The sequence below is a fragment of the Neophocaena asiaeorientalis genome, unplaced genomic scaffold, assembly GCF_003031525.2.
Source record: "Neophocaena asiaeorientalis asiaeorientalis breed wild unplaced genomic scaffold, Neophocaena_asiaeorientalis_V1.1 scaffold268, whole genome shotgun sequence".
In the NCBI taxonomy this organism is placed as follows: domain Eukaryota; kingdom Metazoa; phylum Chordata; class Mammalia; order Artiodactyla; family Phocoenidae; genus Neophocaena; species Neophocaena asiaeorientalis.
The window spans coordinates 10,257,249-10,274,847 of record NW_020173979.1 but is presented as its reverse complement, the minus strand read 5'-3'; positions in this window follow the sequence as shown (position 1 = coordinate 10,274,847).

Genomic DNA, 17,599 nt, shown 5'->3' with positions numbered 1-17,599 from the left:
AAAAGACAGAAAAAGGGGAAAAAAAAAAAAAAAAAAAAAAAAAGGAGAAAGAGAGAAGAAGTTGTCAGAGAAGTTGAACATCCAAAAAGGAAAACTTATTGCTCAGTTTTGACAGGCCCTTTTGATCATTGCTTCCTAAATAATTCCACAGTTTCTCTCTTCCATTTTTTTTTAACTAATGAAAAATTTCAAACCTTACACTCCAATTCTTTTTCTTCTATAATATTTTTACTGGCAAAAAGTGAATTAGAATTTGAACTCATTTGAACTCATAAGTTGATACATTCTTGCATTTTCAGTACTAGCTAGTGGCATTTTTTAGTATATCTGGCGTTTCGCATTTTAAATATTCAGTGTTTGAAAACAAGACTTTGTAATTATGGCAAAGTTCTTGTTAAAATATACCCCCCAAGAAAAAAAATAAATGCAAACACAATAAAGACATGTAATTTATTTTGATAAACCCCTATTCCTTTCCACTAAATTTCCCCTAAAATTTCCAGAAAATCCAGCAAGGGATCTGATGGAGATCTCAGTGCTATTAGATTAGGGATAGGTCTGAAACTTCAGCTTCTGAAATCACAGCTGATTTTATTGTGAGAAACTTTAGAGACTTATCTAGTTATAAGTGTTCCATTTTTCATCAAAGTTGGAGGATATTTTGATATGATAAATATTATGTAGAAGTTCAAAGTGATAGTTACATAAAGTTAGCTTTTGCTAATGTCCCAAACAGAGTGAACAATGAGCCCTGCAGTTAAATGGTGACATTTGAATATGCCACAGCTGCAAGTGCTACTTGGCAAAGCAACGTGCTTTGTATGTAGTCACATCTACTGGGAATTCTTGAATTGTCAGAAACCAGGGAGTAACAACTGAATAGAGGGCAATGCTTCAGCATGGTGGGGGTGATTATGGAAATGGTACTACTGATTAAAATATGGCAGCTCACAGTGTTATATCCTCTGTGGAAGGAGGCCTGTGGAGAAGGATATGGTGATTGAGAAATGGAGGGGGAAGAAATGGAGGGGCCTTTCTTAAGGCCTTAAGTTTTGGTTTTGTTCTATCCCTTTGTGATGTTCACTTCTTTCCCTTTTTTCGCCTGGCATCCCCAGGTGGTGAGGGATTGGGGAACATTAATCTCTAAAATGAGTGGTCATTCAGTAGCAGTGGGCTATTCATAAATCACCTAGTTGACTCTTAGGAGACATAAAGCTGTTTTCAGAAAGGTCACATTAAATTTTAGCTACCATAATATGAAGAAAGCAATCACATACAGTATTCTAAGCAAACTAAGGGAATTTATTTGCTTGTAATAATAACTACCTCTTTGAGTTGTCACTTGGAGACAAAATTATGCAACATGGGCAAAACAGTTTATTTAATGAAACATATTAAAACAATTGCTCTTTAGTGAAACAAACTAAAACATAGTAGATATACCATAAAGGGTAGTTAACATCATTGTTGTAAAATCACTTTGATTTGATTCTCATCACTGTCCCTTACTTTGAGCGTTAGTTTATATGTTTGTCTAGTGGCACTAATAATATCGCACAATATTGTTGAGTGCATTACAACAAATGTGTATGAAATGGCTAGTACATTTTATGGCAGATAGTAGGGTTCCAAGAAATGAGAGAAAGAATGATGAGTGGAGGAAGAAACAAGAACTAGGGGGAGAAGTAAAATCGATATGTCTAAGTAATTGTGTGTAATGGCGTGCCTAAGCAAAATAAGATAATTTTTCTTTTTTTCCTTTTGTGTGTGTGTGTGCCTGTGTGTGTACCATAAAACAACCTAAAGATACAGACTGCTTCTGGGTAAATTGTCATGAGGTAGGTACTTTAGCTGAAATTTTAAAGATTATAACGAGCAGAGATTTAGAAGAAAATATTGCATATAAGGAAAAGGACAAAACCCATGCAACTGAATGAGAAAATTCAAGGCATAGGAGGAGAATGGCTGGTAACCCTGGAGGGCATGAATAGATAATTAGCATGGGAGGTGAAAGATTGAAAACTGCAGAGAGGTCAAAAGATGAAGAAAAGAGTTTGGATGTAATTTGGTTAGCAAAAATAGAAGGAGGCAGAAAAGGTTTGGGGATAGGAAAGATGAAAATAACACCAAAGGAAAGATTTTGTTTGGCCAGAATGTAAAGAATGAATTGCAGCAGAACCTGAAAGCAGGCAAAGCCATTTATCATTTCAAGGGCAAAGTGCACAATTGTGATGCCTTTGTCAAACCATGAAATGCCACCACTCATAAAATAGAAAAGTAAATACAAATATGGATGCTCATACCTGAAAGTTAACAGTTTGGGGTTATAAAAAAGCAGTTAGAAGAGATATGGGGATATATGTATATGTATAGCTGATTCATTTTTTTATAAAGCAGAAAGTAACACACCACTGTAAAGCAATTATACTCCAATAAAGATGTTAAAAAAAAAAGCAATTAGAAATCAAATGCATTGAGATATTTTAAATATGAACAATAAATTTTTTTTTTCATTTCCCTTTCAGTTAAAACTTTCAGGTGGCACTATCTTATCCATTTGCACTAAATATGTAGCAACAATTTAAGAGAAGATACTGAAAAGTCATACCTTGAAATGTGTTTACTAGTAAACACAATTATTAACAGATATCAAGGTTATATTAAAATAGAATTCTACAAGCATCCTCATTTACCTCTAGGGTAAATGACTTGAAAACTGTTGTGTTGGCTTAGGTTTCCTTTTTCTTTTTTTTAAAGGTACGTAGAAATAAATGCTGACGTCTTCACATAAGCATTCCTTTGTTTTTGTTTTAGTTTTTTAGCTTATTTCGGTGGTTCTCAAATATTAAGGTGCTTAAAATTACTGTAGAGGATTGTATACATAAAATTATATATACATGTAAATTTTATAGGGATTTAGGGAATTTGCAAGGATGATTTTGACCATAATGGTTTTCGATACTCCAACTTGATACCATAACCAGGAGTAAGCTGCCACTCTCATATGATTTGAAAAGAGTTCAGAAAATAATATTTAAAAATTCCATGCTTACTTTGTAGGGTAATTTGCAGGGAAGAGGCCATTTTATATTTGAGATTCTAAGTGAGTAATCCCACTACTCTATAAATGTCAACTAATTTATTTAAAAAATAAGTCAGATTTCCTTATGTGAATTCTGTGATATAAATGCAAAGCAGAGCTATCAGGTTAGAGAAGCAACATTGTAGAATGGCTTAATGTTGCTGAAGATGCAAGAATTTAAATTAATGAATGGATTCTTCTCTAGAAAGGAAAAAAAAAGAAAGACAACCTACACTATAATCTTACTACGTGTTTTTGATCACACAAACGTTAGATTTCCTGCTTGATCTTGAAATTTCCCATTTGACACAAATGTATGTCAAAGCACATTAGTGTAGATGGACATCATATTTCTTTAAAGGAGATTGGGAAAGGACTCAAACCTAAAAGAGTGAGTTTGAAAACATTAGCTATCTTGTTGTAGCCTGTTGTTTTTGTGCAATTCAGTGACAGTTTAGCATTGATACCCACTGCTGGCCTTATGTTCCCTCATCTGCCGTGTGAAGAAAACATTTTTTCCTTAAAGTAGCATCCACCATACTAACTGTTTTCATTTTCAGTTCATGTTAAGTGTTAGATGAGCAATTTGTCTTTCAAGGCATGCACGTGACATCATTTGACTAAAAGCAAGGCCTTTCTTTTCAGTAGGATTGAAAGAGTTTGTAGCTCTAGGACACTGTGACCACCTTCTATTTGTAGTACTTGCCTCTATTAAATCTAACCCAAACTGAATTTATACAATGCAAAATGAAGCACTTGTAATGTGAAATACTCCATCAATTGACTCTTCTGTCTACATGACAGCAACATGACTGTCTAGCATGAAAATTATTTGCTTGTTTGTGTGTCATATAGACGCCATTATTAAGTGTTGTGGCCTCTCCCGTTGCGGAGCACAGGCTCCGGACGCGCAGGCTCAGCGGCCATGGCTCACGGGCCCAGCCACTCCACGGCATGTGGGATCTTCCCGGACTGGGGCACGAACCCGTGTCCCCTGCATCGGCAGGCGGACTCTCAACCACTGCACCACCAGGGAAGCCCCATCTATGACATTTTTTAAGCACTTTTATATTTTGATCTCCTGAGAACCATATTTTAGAATATTTCTGAACTATTTCTATTGTCATTTCTCATTTAACTCATGTTGTTTTAAGTGTCTTCCTTCATGTACAAACATTTGAGACTGTTCTCATTGTCTTATTATTGATTTCTAGCTTAATTTTGCTATGTTCAGATACTATCAATATATCAAATGACTTCAGTCCTGTGAAATTTGTTGAGACCTTCTTTATGACGTATAATATGGTCACTTTTGTAACTGTTCTACACACTCTTGAAAAAAAATATGCATTGTGCAATTCTTGGTTGCTGTGTTCTATCTTTGTCAACCAGGTCCTTTTGTAAATTGTATTGTTCAAATTTTCTATATGTCTATTGCCTTTTGTTGCTGTTGTTTTTAGTTCGTTCTCTTAGAACAGATGTGTTCTAGATGGGATAATATGCCTGTTTATTATCTCTTCCCTACCCTCACCTTTTTGGCTGTTTTTAATTCTTCATGTATTTTAATTCTTCATGTATTTTAAAGGTGAGACAGTGTTATTATTGTTTCATGCAGTCAGTATTCATTTAGATCTATGTACACATTCACTCTATTCTGTTATTATTAAATTTCTTTTAGCATTTTCCTCCTTACCTCTGGGGTCATTTTCTTTCTGTCTAAAGAACTCTTTAGCTTTTTCTTTAATGTAGCTTTGTGATCGGCAATTTCTCTCAATTTTTCATTTCTAAGAACATCTTAATTTTACCTTAATTATTTTACCTTATTATTTGAAAATCTTAAGTTTACCTTAATAGTTTCACGTGATGGCAGTTATTTTCTTTCAGCACTTTAAATATGTCACTCATTTGTCTTCTGGTATATATTCAATTTCTGCTGAAAAGGCAGCTGTCTCATTGTTTGCATTTTAAAAGATAATGTGTGACTTTTCCTTTGGTTGCTTTTGAGTTTTTAAAATATTCTTTGGCTTTCAGAAATTGTGTTATGATGTGGTTACATATGGACTTTTTGGCCTTTTCTCAGCCTTAGTTTATAGAGCTTTGGCATCTTCAGGATCTTTCTTCAGTTTGGGAGATTCTTGGCTAATATTTCTGTAAATATTGCTTTCGTCCTATTTTTTTTGTGAGACTCTAATTATACTGCCTTAGAGTTTCACCGTTCTTAAATGTCTCATATTCGTTTCTGAATGTTTCAAATTACAGTTTCGGTTTTTCAATCTAGACATCTATTGATCTGCATTCCAGTTCATTAACATCTCTTTTGGTTTTTATAATTTTGCTGTTAAACCTATTTATCAAATTCGCGATTTCAGTTATTCTACTTCTTTGCCTAGAATTTTGATTTGATTCATTTTTATACATACCAGTTTGTTGGTAAAATTCTTTATCTTGTCATTTATTTTCCTAGTAAGCACTATTATTTTAAAATCAGTGCTTGATATGCTAATGTCTGAATCATCTAGCAGTCTGATTTTTTTCTCTTGGTTTTTAGTCAGTTGTTTCTGTCTATTGGGCATTTTTCATTGGATGTATGAAAAATTACCGAAGTTCTAGATTTTAACTTTCTAGAGATGATCTGCTTTCCTTCTGGCAGGCTGTTAAAACAGAGGCAGGTTAACTTGATCCATTGGAGATCGAGATTGTTCAAGGTTGAGTTTCATTCTGTGTGAGGTCTAGTTTATTTCTGTTTTGACTTTCCTACAGAGTAAAACCCATCAAGGATATTAACTAAATGTCAGTGTTGTTTCCCATAGCTGGCCTCCCCTTTGATGATCTTTGAGTCCCAATTTTATCTTTGTTTCTGCTTGGTAGTTTCTAGCTACTTAGGAACCATTTTTTTTTGTTTAGCTTGTTACTTCTTGTCCTATAAATCTTAAGAATCAACAAATTACTTGAGGTAAAATCAATAAAGAATACTACTGTTTTGGGTCCTCTAGTCCTGTGAAATGATCAAGGACACCAAGCCACCATTTTCTGCTTGGTTTCTAGGCCCCTTAGCACCACTAGTCCTTGCCTCCACCAACCCACAAAAATACAGAAGAGAAAGCCAGGCTCACTGTAGTTCAATTCCCTTCTTTCTAAGATCTTGACGCGTCAAGACTGGCTGCCTTGGCTTCTCTCTGATGCCCTCAAACGTTTTTGTTTTTTTTTTTAATCTGGATTTCATATTTATTCTTAGTAGATGGATACTGGCCTATATCAAGTTATTCCTTAGTAACCAGGGATGGAAATCTCCCAAATCTCTGAACAGAATATAGGCTCACAAAAATCATTTTTAAGCCACAGCATAGAAGGAGGTTAAAGAAGCAACAACAAGTAGAAAAGAGGAAATAAAATAGAAAAAATAGGTCTCAGAAATATATTTGTGATAGAAAAACTTAATCCATGTTAACTTTTGGCAGTCCTTTTACGATTATTATGTATCACTATTTTTGCCTGTATAATGCTATCATGCACATCTTTATTATGTAAAAAATATGTCTAGTTATGGTTTCAAAGTACTATATAAAAGAGATGGAAAGGGAGACTATTTCAAATCAGGAAAAGCATGTATAGCCTAATTCCCAAAGTTTAGAAAAATAAATCCTACATATATAGGAAATTATTAGAGTCAATTCCTAGGCCTGCTAAGCCATTTTGAATGAAATTGCTCCTACATTTTGAAGCTATAAAAAAAAAAGAAAAAAACAATTGTTAATTTTAGTTTGATTTAATTTTGAGTCAGAAAAAAGTTATTGCTTTTGTTCTTTATAAATAAATTTATATTGCATAAGAAATAATGTGAACATTAACTCATTTAACAAAAGAAGAATTAGTTAAATGCTACCGCAAATTCAAAAAAGGTGGCAAAATTTGAATGATCTGAAACTATATTTATTTGAATAAAGCTGGAGAAAACATTTATTCTTTCTCCTCTAGTGTGCTTTAAAAGCAGTAATCAGACTGGAATGTAAATGCCATTCTCTTCTAAAAGGAATTAGGGCTCCTTTGAGAAATGGCTAATTCAAGTATAGGACAGAAAACATCAAGATGAGCCTTGAACTTATTGCGATATCAGAAAGCCAGGAACCTTTGATTTACTATTAAGAGCTTTTCAAAACGGCTTGAGTAGTCCATCTGAATAGGTTCCACTAGTTAAATCTGAACAACTGTAAAAATAACAACTAGAATGTGTTTACATCCATTAGTTCATAATGGTACGAATTACAAAAACAAGCAAAAAACCCAAAAGCTATCATTCCTTTTTCAAGATGCTAGAGAACAAACTCATTATTTTGAAAACTGGCAAATAAAAGGAAACTATCAAGTGTTTCTGCTGCATATAGTATGTAAACCATGCTTCAGGGTAAACAAATAGTTGATAAGGGAAAAAAAATTCTCTTTGCTGAAATATTTCAGCTAATAAATAAGTTTAAAATGATAGGATTAGGGCTTCCCTGGTGGCGCAGTGGTTGAGAGTCCGCCTGCCGATGCAGGGGACACGGGTTCGTGCCCCAGTCCGGGAAGGTCCCACATGCTGCGGAGCGGCTGGGCCCGTGAGCCGTGGCCGCTGAGCCTGCGCGTCCGGAGCCTGTGCTCCGCAACGGGAGAGGCCACAACAGTGAGAGGCCCGCGTACCGCAAAAAAAAAAAAAAAAAATGATAGGATTAAAATATCACTATTTGCAAGCTAAAATATAATCATTAATCTAGGCAATGATAATCAGTGTTGGCTAACATTTCAAAACGACACAGTATATCCACATATACTTTCTGATGGAAAAAACACATAGGTAACTTTTCGTGGAAGAAAACATGACTACCTGTGTTGTAGTCTTGCCCCCCACCTCACCACACATACATACCAAAAGCAAACTTGAATCTCATCCATCCTCTAGATGTAACTTAATTATCAGCCTAGAGAAAATACATGGGACAGAGCACCCGCTAACTCTGCAAGAGGATGCAGTAGCAATATGCAAACTGGGAAACTATGGGACAAGCATTCTGTTTTATTCAACAAAAGTTTATAAGAAAAAGAGAGTGATAATCTCTGTTTTAGGAGATAATTTAAAAACTTATCTGTAAATGGACCTTATTTAGATCCTAATTCAAATGAACATAAAGGGTTAAAGTATCTTTATAAGAAAATTGGGGAAAAATGAAAATTGAACACATATTTGATGACATTAAGGAATTATTGTTAAATTATTTTAGCTATAATATTGGCATGTCATTAGATATTTTTGATGAGTCCCTATCTTTTATGTATATAAGGTGACATATTTATAGATGAAATGATATATTTTGAATTTCCTTCAAAATAATTTGTAATGAGAGGAATTGATAGAAATATAAATGAACCAGAATTGACCATAAGCCCATAATTGTTGAAACTAGATGTTGGGTACATGCAGTTTCGTTATACAGTTCTCTCTATAGTATATGGACACACAATAAAAGAGAAGAAATATGACTGTTTATTATTTTAAGCAAAGTAATAGCAAGGGGCATTTAAGAAAATAATTTGAACAGCCCAATTTTTCTGCAGATAACTAATCTCAAAAATATCATTCCTTTTTTTCAAAGTCTGAAATTTGTCATTACCAGGAGGGTTTTCATAAAATAATATTTCATGCTGTCTTGAGTAATCAAGTTCAATAAACACGGGCAGTTTTTAATCAGAGGGAGGGAGAACTACTTAGGCTACTTTACTACCCACAAATACTCTAATGGGGATCAATCACACCCAATTAAACCTTAAGGAATTATGAATCTTTAATAGGTTTATCATGAGATAATTCAGCTGCTAAGTCCTATTTAGTTTCATGCTAGGCAGGCTTTCTCAAGCTGGAAACTAATCATCTTCATGACATCATTTTTAAAGAGGCTTTGTGATTTTTGTTTAAAAAGAACACAAAAGGGTTTTGCAGTTTTCATCCGAATTTTATATGTATTTATTTGAAATTTTCAAGTTCTGCAGTGCTACTGTGAGCCCACGTTTACATTAAATAGAATAGTTTTGATAACACTAATTAATGACTCCAAAGAAACTTAACCACCTGAGCAACTTTTATACATTTTCTTTCAATAGCTTAACCTGGCCCTTATCCATGGCCCTCATGCAACGTATAGCTCATAGTAGAGCCTTCTGTGCATTTTATTAAAAATAGAACTAAAACAGTGTAACAAACTTGAGCTTTGTCTCCTTGATCTCTGTGACATATGGTCAGGAGAGCAGACTTCAGCATGAGGCCACCTGATGTGACGTTTTCTAGGTGCGCAGCATCAGCAATCTCTCCCTGCTTCCTTTTCTTCACCTATAAAATCATAATAGCACCTTCTTTGTGTATTTACAGTGAGTGCTAAATGAGATATTGTCTATGAAGCATTTTAAACAGTGTATGGTGCGCTCAGTAATTTCCTACTGGTGTAGAAAAACAGTAGCGGTGTAGCAAAACAGAAATATTCTTCTACGGCTGAGATGCAAAATCTATAAAGACCACATTGGAATGGATGCTACCATTTTTCATACTCCCCCAAGACAAATAATTTTCTTACCCTGTGTGTGCATGTGTATTTAGTGTGTTTGGTGGGAAGGATCCTGCGTGGTGCTATAAATACATCTGTTGATTATTAGTTTTGAAATGTTCTGAGAGGATGGAATAAGGGAAAGGAAGGTTCAGACTGTTTTTGGCAGGAGTTTTTTCTGCTATTTATTCTTAGATCTGGTGAGCTTTTAAAAGCAACTTTTTATAGTATTAAGAGGAACAGTCAAGGAGCCTTGTGTGAAACTTTTCACAGAACCCCAGCCAGCCACCACATCTTCACTGAAGTTTTCTCTGCTTTGCTAATTTTATCCATGAATATCTATTTAGAAAAGATTTTCCTCCTAGCTTTTCCTTTCAGTCTAGCTATGGCATATATATTTTCTGTAATATAATTGTCTTGTATAATGAGTTTAAATAAGTTATTAAGACTCACAAACTTAATGCATAATTAATTGACGTGATTACAATAAGAAACAAGCACACAGAATACATATTTGTATATAAGCCTATTCAACCATGTCGGCATTGCAAACACTAGAGTTTAGTTAACATATAGAGTAGCAAACCTACTTATCAATGCCTACAGTCAGATACAAGATGTTACTAATGAAGACATTTCTCATTCTGGTTCTAAAAGTATAAAAAATTAGTAGCTTTGCAGATGCCTTCTAATTTAAACAAATTTATAAAAAGGTATGATGATTTTGTGCCATGAGGTAATATCCTAATTTTAGCCTGAGATTACTACTAAATTCTAAAACAGTTGGAAATTTTCTCAAGATTTCGATTCTAGTATTTTATATGAATTCCAAATTGCATTTGTTTCTCAAAGAGATATATACTCAAGGTAGCTTGTTAATTTCTGAGTAACTCTCTCTTTTTTTGTAAGCTAAATAAGCTATACTCATTTTTTCATTCATTTATCTATTCAAATATCTACTAGGCACTGTGTGGTGTGTCCATGTATCTATACCCTCTTGCTTCATGTTGGTGAATATGGCTAATATGATATATAATATATCATATTACTTTTTTCTCCCTAAAAGCCATAAAATATGATGGACCATTTAACATTTTATATGCATAATACATTTTGTTCTGTAAGCACAAATAACTCTCTTTGGATCATGTTATATAGTTTTTAAAAGTCTACTAACAGGACTCTTAGGCAATGAGATATTTCTGTAGTTTCCCAAAGCTTAAAGTGTTTATAGGAGTCAAAGATTTTGCTTTTTCCATATTATGTTGTAGTCTTACATATACAAAAGTGGAATAGCTCATTCTCTCAAGATAAACATTTAAGTTTCTCATCTAAAATGTTTACTTGAGCCTTTCCAAGTCTCTGTTAAGCTACCTGATTCATATTCCTCTTTCTCTGGAAGAAGGAAGGATATTGCTTTATTGATAACAGTTCTATCAGGTTGACTTATTTGAGGTTGCCTGTTGGGGTGGATAGAATAATGGCCTTATATACCCAGCCTCATGACTAGATATCTGGTACCACCTGAACCAAGAAGGGCCTAACTGTTCCCCCCCACCCTTTTTTGCCAAGACTCTGCCCACACTTGCTAAAATAATTTCCTGTATCCACTATGGCACTTCTCTTGCCTGCTGCCAGAAATGAGACATTCCATCTGCCTGGCTAGACTCCTTTCTGTGATTACTTCTAAGTGAATTTTAGATTATTTGTACCACCCTGGAAGATATTTTCCTCTTTAAATCTTAGTTGAGCCCCTGGTTTTGACAGTCATTATGATAAATTAGTTTTTTTTTTTTTTTTTTTTTTTTTTTGATAAATTAGTTTTTATAAAAGACTTAGAAGCAATCAAAAATAAAATATTGCCATATACTGTGTAACTCTGGAATAAATTTACAGAGGTGTGTTAAGGCTTCGGCTATAGAGCCAGACTGCCAAGTTGTAGACACAGCACCGCCACTTTCTAGCAGGATGACTTTGGGGAAATTACCTAAATGTTTTGTATTTCAGTTTTCATCATCTGTAAAAGAGATGGATAATAATAATATCTGAAAAGGTTAAATGTGCCTATAGAGAACATAGTGCCTATGCATAACAAAGACTCAATAACTCTTGTGTTATTATAATGTCCAGGGGTAATATGCAAAAGATTTAACAACTGGTATGGACAGGCATTTGCTTGCTAGATTTCCAAGGTCACTGCCAAGGGCACCATCTCCTCCCTGGAGGTCCATACCTGCTCATTAGAAGGAAACTTGTGGTGAGGTCTGAAATACGAGACTCACAGTGAGAGCCCAGGTCCCAGGGTGACTCCAGAGCAGTGCATACCAGCTGAGTGGGGGTCATGGCTGAAGCTAGGTAAGTCTCCTGTGTACCTTGAGGAAACAAAGAGAAGTACACTAAAAGCAAGAATTTAGGGAGGTACTGACAGAAACAGTACCTACCAATTAGAATGTATTGGGCCATAGTGATAGCTCCTGGAGTCTCCTTACCATACCTTTAGTCTCTGGATTGAGGGATTTCTCACTGGATTGGGAAGATGTGTAAGAATGAGGTGGAGCCCTCGGTAGTGCCTATTTACTAATCAGTCTGACTATACCTCAGTATGTATGTTATACCAGCCCTGATTATTCCCCAAATTTTATTTATTAACTACTTAAAAACAGACTTTGGGTATCTAAGTATAGAACGAAAATCAGATATATAACATGGGCAACACTTAACAATATATTAATCCTTAGTTATTTGTTACCTGGAATCCCAAATCCCCTTTGGATGTATATGCTTTGAGTCCTTTTTTTTTTCCCCTTAAGTAAAGTAGCAATCCTACAATACTATGTGTGGTTAGATAATTTCTTTTTGAATATTGAAGGGAGTGTATTTAATCTTGAAGAGAATGATGTAATATTCACCTCATACAACACATATTTGGTTATATAGTACCAAGACTTGAGCAAACTCAGAACAAGCATTTATACATAACCTCTGGCAGTGATAAGAGATGATCTAGGAACAAAAACTCTGAATGAAAATGCATTGTTTCCTGCTTCAATGCATTTGTGCCCTGGGATAACCAGAAATAATTATTGAAACAAGCTTCTTGTTGATAATAATTATACTCCATTCTATGAAAACAAGAACAAACAGCAATTATCTATAATATCTCATTTGCAAACCCTCTCATTATGCTAAGACTTCTTGTCTGTGTTTGATAATATTATGTTATGTGTGTTGGAAGAACTCTACAATTTTTTTTTTAATGTTTCAAATTATACTGGGCAATGCATGATCGATACAATTCAGGCTTAAATGATTTCTGTTTTAAGACAAAACAGCTTCCTTGGGCAGCATAAGCTATGAAAGAAGTAATGTCTTTTGAATTCCTTCAAAGAAGATGGGTTCATTAACCAAAACAAATAGACATTTTTCCTATATCAGCAAAAATTAGATTAGGAAAAGAGAAATAGAAATCAGCCAGATTGTCATTACAAATAGATTCTTAAGAAAACTTAACATGTATGAAACTTAATATATATAAAAATGAGGAAGTATTTCCATTCTGATATCTTTTTACATACTAATAATGTTATCTTATATTCCAACTTTAAATAATCCTTAGTCTGTAGTGCCTCAATAATTATGTGCTTAACTTGAACATGATAATTTTGTATTTTCTCATATTTCTTCTGCATTATTGCATTTATCCTGATAGACTGTAAGCTCTTTGAGGAAAGGAATAATTTAATTTCCATTTGCTTCAGCCCTCTGCTGTACCATTCAAATTAATTGTTTGAAAAACAGTTTTAAATTTTTATAGCATTGGGCTTCCCTGGTGGCGCAGTGGTTGAGAGTCTGCTTGCTGATGCAGGGGACACGGGTTCGTGCCCTAGTCCAGGAGGATCCCACATGCTGTGGAGCGGCTGGGCCCGTGAGCCATGGCTGCTGAGCCTGTGCGTCCGGAGCCTGTGCTCCGCAATGTGAGAGGCCACAACAGTGAGAGGCCCGCATACCGTGCCAAAAAAAAAAAAAAAAATTTATAGCATGAGTGGCTATTTATCAAATAATCAGCTGACTCAATGGGTTAATGATTTTCCCCATAGTGAGCACTAATTTCCTCATCTATAAACAGAGAGACCATAATAATACCTAATTCTCATGGTTTCCAGGATGTTTGAGCGAAATCATGTGTATAAAACATTTAGCACAGTGTCTGGCTCAAAATTAAGCTCTCACTCAATCAATACATGCCTTGATTTTACTCTCATAACTATAGAGCTGAACCTAAGTCACATTCACTAATTTCATTTTTTGGAAAGGCCAAATTTAGTTAATTCTACTTGATCCAGTCTAAGACTACTAGGACCAATAACGTGACTTAAACAAGGTTTGGTTTTGTAAGTGGCGCTCTATAGACATAGTCCCAGTTTGAGAGTGACTTAACATTTGAGCAAATGGAACCAAAATATACTACTATAAATATGGGTTAGGATTTCTGTCTTATAGATATATTACTTCAATGAAGAATGATGTGAGTTTGGACTATTTTACATAGTCCACACAGGTTGAGGTAAAGTCATGATATATATCAAACTAAAAAATTGCATATTTGAGTTTTGAATGGATCATATTTGTTATCTTTCTGGAATTTGGTTCCAAGAGCCAAATAAGCTCAGAAAATTTTCCAACTGATCAAAATAATTTTAAAAAGTATTGGCATGCTACTCACTTCATGATTTGAATGCTGCACGTGTTCAAATTAATTATAATCCTTTGCCTTAGGTACTTTCTAAATAAGTTATCTACAGCTTGTTTGTAGGAATTAGTTAGCCAAAATTTCCTTCATGTTTAAGTAGATACCATAATCAACTCTCTTTTCACATATCTTGAATTTATGGGAATGGTATTGTTGATCTAAAACAATAAACAGCCAGTTATTTTACCAGAAAATATGTTTGTTTGTTTCTTTCAAGAACAGCAAAGAATTGCAATTTGGAACATGCACTCTACTGCAAACCAAAGGCAAGTCTGGAGAGCAAAGGAGAGGATCATTCTTTTATAGAGGAGAAGGGAGAGTTGGGAGTGGCTTGTTGTAAACAGAGTCCACTGGAAGAAACTGGGAGGTTGAAGTGTAGTGGCTTTTCATTGTCTGAGTTGTGACAGTCTCTCATTGACTGGGCTGTTGTCAGGCAAGGAGAAATTCTTCCTTCCTCCAGTGAGGTAGTAAAGTAGTAACTTTTTTCCTGTTGGAGATGCAAAATTACCTCTCTTCTTATACATAATACAATTGTTATCAAGTGGTAGGGCCAGAGATCTTCCCCTTTTTGTGACTCTATTTTAAATGAGGTTTCTATTATTAATCTTTGCAATGTGTAAACTCTTGTGAATATGGGGCTTAGTGCTCTATCTTACAGAAAATGCAAAAAAAAATCATCAAACCTGCTCTCCACATATAGAAACACTGATTTTATGCATCCGATAACTTTTTAAAGCAAAAAAGAAACCATTATATGTATGTGGTAAAGAAGAGCTGTTCTATGTTCAGTCCAAAGGTCTGGAATTTGATCTACTTTTCTTTCCTGTCTCCTAACATAGTCTGCAAAGGGGCTTGGAAAAATTGTAATGCTCCAGGAATATAATTTAAAAGACCACTGGGATTAAAAATAGGAATATCTTGCAAATTTTTTAATTTGTGTAAACTGTTTTCAAAGTTTGGAAACATAAATAATTTGCTTTCCTTAGAAGCTTTATGGGTTCATAAGAGAAAGAAAGTGTATGATGAGTTGAGAAGGAAAAGATTAAGATAAATGATTTTTCTTTTCAAATAGAGTAACTGCCATGCTAGTGCTCATAATTATTAGCTGTCTGGTGGAGATGAAGACTTCTGCATTAATAAATGTGAATTATAGCCAGATATAGAGATATGGCTCTACTACCATGCCATAACATGTCCATCGTGTGGCCATATTGGGTTACCGCTGTTAAAGATAGTAGAACTCTGTTGCACACACTGGTATCTGTGGAGCAGTAAACCCACCGAGATATCATGGCTGATGGTTCAACTGGAGAGTTTGGGAGCTTGTTTTCAGTGCTTAGGTGGCCTTGTCCAATCCTACGTGGCTCAAGCTGCTTGGAGACCCCAGCCTGGAAGGAGGCAGTTCTGGGAGCTTGTTACTGATGCAAGCACAGCGATTGCCTGCAATGTGTTGAGGGCTGGCATTTTACACCTCATCCTACACAAGCCTTACACAAGCCCTATGACATCATAAGCAGCCTCAGGGGCTGCTGTCATCCCCTTTTTACAGAACACAATGCTTCTGTTAAATCAGTCACTGCAGGGTTGACCACACTAGCAACTTTTTTAGTCACTCTACCTGTGGCTCCTGCACCCCAGCTCCTAAGGCAAAGCAGGGCCCTCCTCCAACTGCCTGAAAAAAATACAATTCCCAGCATAAGTGTATTACTGGTGCATTTGTCCCAAGGCTGAAAAGAAACCAGAGCAAAAACCAGCCTAATGACCTCAGGATTTCTATTTCTGCTTCCAGCTTTCTTTCTCTTGGCTGTGTTTTCTGTCCCAGACCTTAAGCTGTCAAAGTAAATCTGGACATTTTGGAAAGTAGAGGACAATGTTGAAACTGGAGATAAGTTTAAAAGTTATGAAAAGTTAACTTCTAAGGCATTTTGATAAATTTGTAAAAGATTGAATATAAATTGAAGTTCATATCTAGTTCTCAGCCATGATTTTATGGTATTCATCTATGAAAGAAATTTCATAAATTGAGAAAAGATGTTTTCACTCCAATTAATACCTGCTAATGACATATATAGTAACTCTCAAACTTGTTCTCTGAGTAAAACTACTGACAGGGAAGTTTTTTTTTAAATGTTTTGAGGAATGACATATTTGTCACATCTCACATCCATTTGTCCTTCTTTTCCTTGATCACAACACAGCCCAATATTTGGTAACCAGCCATTGTGAGACCTGGAATAAGTAGTCCCCATGGAACAACAACAACAACTAAACATTAATTGAAACTCAAATTCTTTACATGAATTATGCCAATAACCAACACCCCTCAGTAAATCTATGAATAAGGTAATATGTAGTCTCTACTTTCAAACTAGAGTTTAAATGATCGTTAAGATCGTATAAATAATAGATGCAGGATTTGGATTTACACCCAGGCAGGCTGACTCCAGAATCCATGATCTTAACCATTATGTCACCTCCCCCTGATAGGAAAGGTGGGGTCGGGGGCGGGTGGGGGGTTGTCTAGTCACTGAATATAGGTTTATCCTCCCCGTGGAGCTTCCGGTGACCTGTTAATTGGGTGTCAAGGTCAATCTTTGCCTGTGTTTCTCAAGTCATCCCATTCTACATTTAACACATGCTATTCAGATTTCCAAAAAAACAAATCGTTATTTATGAATATATACATATACACATATATATATTAATCAAATATCATGCATCATATATTATCTATACCATGTATTGCATATATCTCTATTTAAATATATATATCTTTCTCACTTATATAGTGCTCACAATACCTTACTCATTTAATGCTCATTTTTTTAAAACAGCACAAAGTGTATTTTTACTCTTGAAAAGTTAAAAAAATGGAAGCAAAGGGAGGATCAATGACTTGCCCACCCGTTTCCCAGAGTTACATTGTCAAATGGTTTATTTTCCCTTAAAAAATATACACACATACATACGTGCAAACACACAAAAGTCTGGGGTCTCCCACAATGCTTTCTAATTTTTATAACCAGGGAGTACTGCTTTGGCATTTTTTTAAAGATTATGTGTGACATTAGCCAGAGACGACAGAGAATGCCCTACATAAAGCAAAGGTTTGTTTCCTTGGAATGGGGCAAATGTCATTTCAATTACCTTTTCTTTCAGGAATTATAGGATGTCACTAATTGTTTACTAATGTGTATAGGC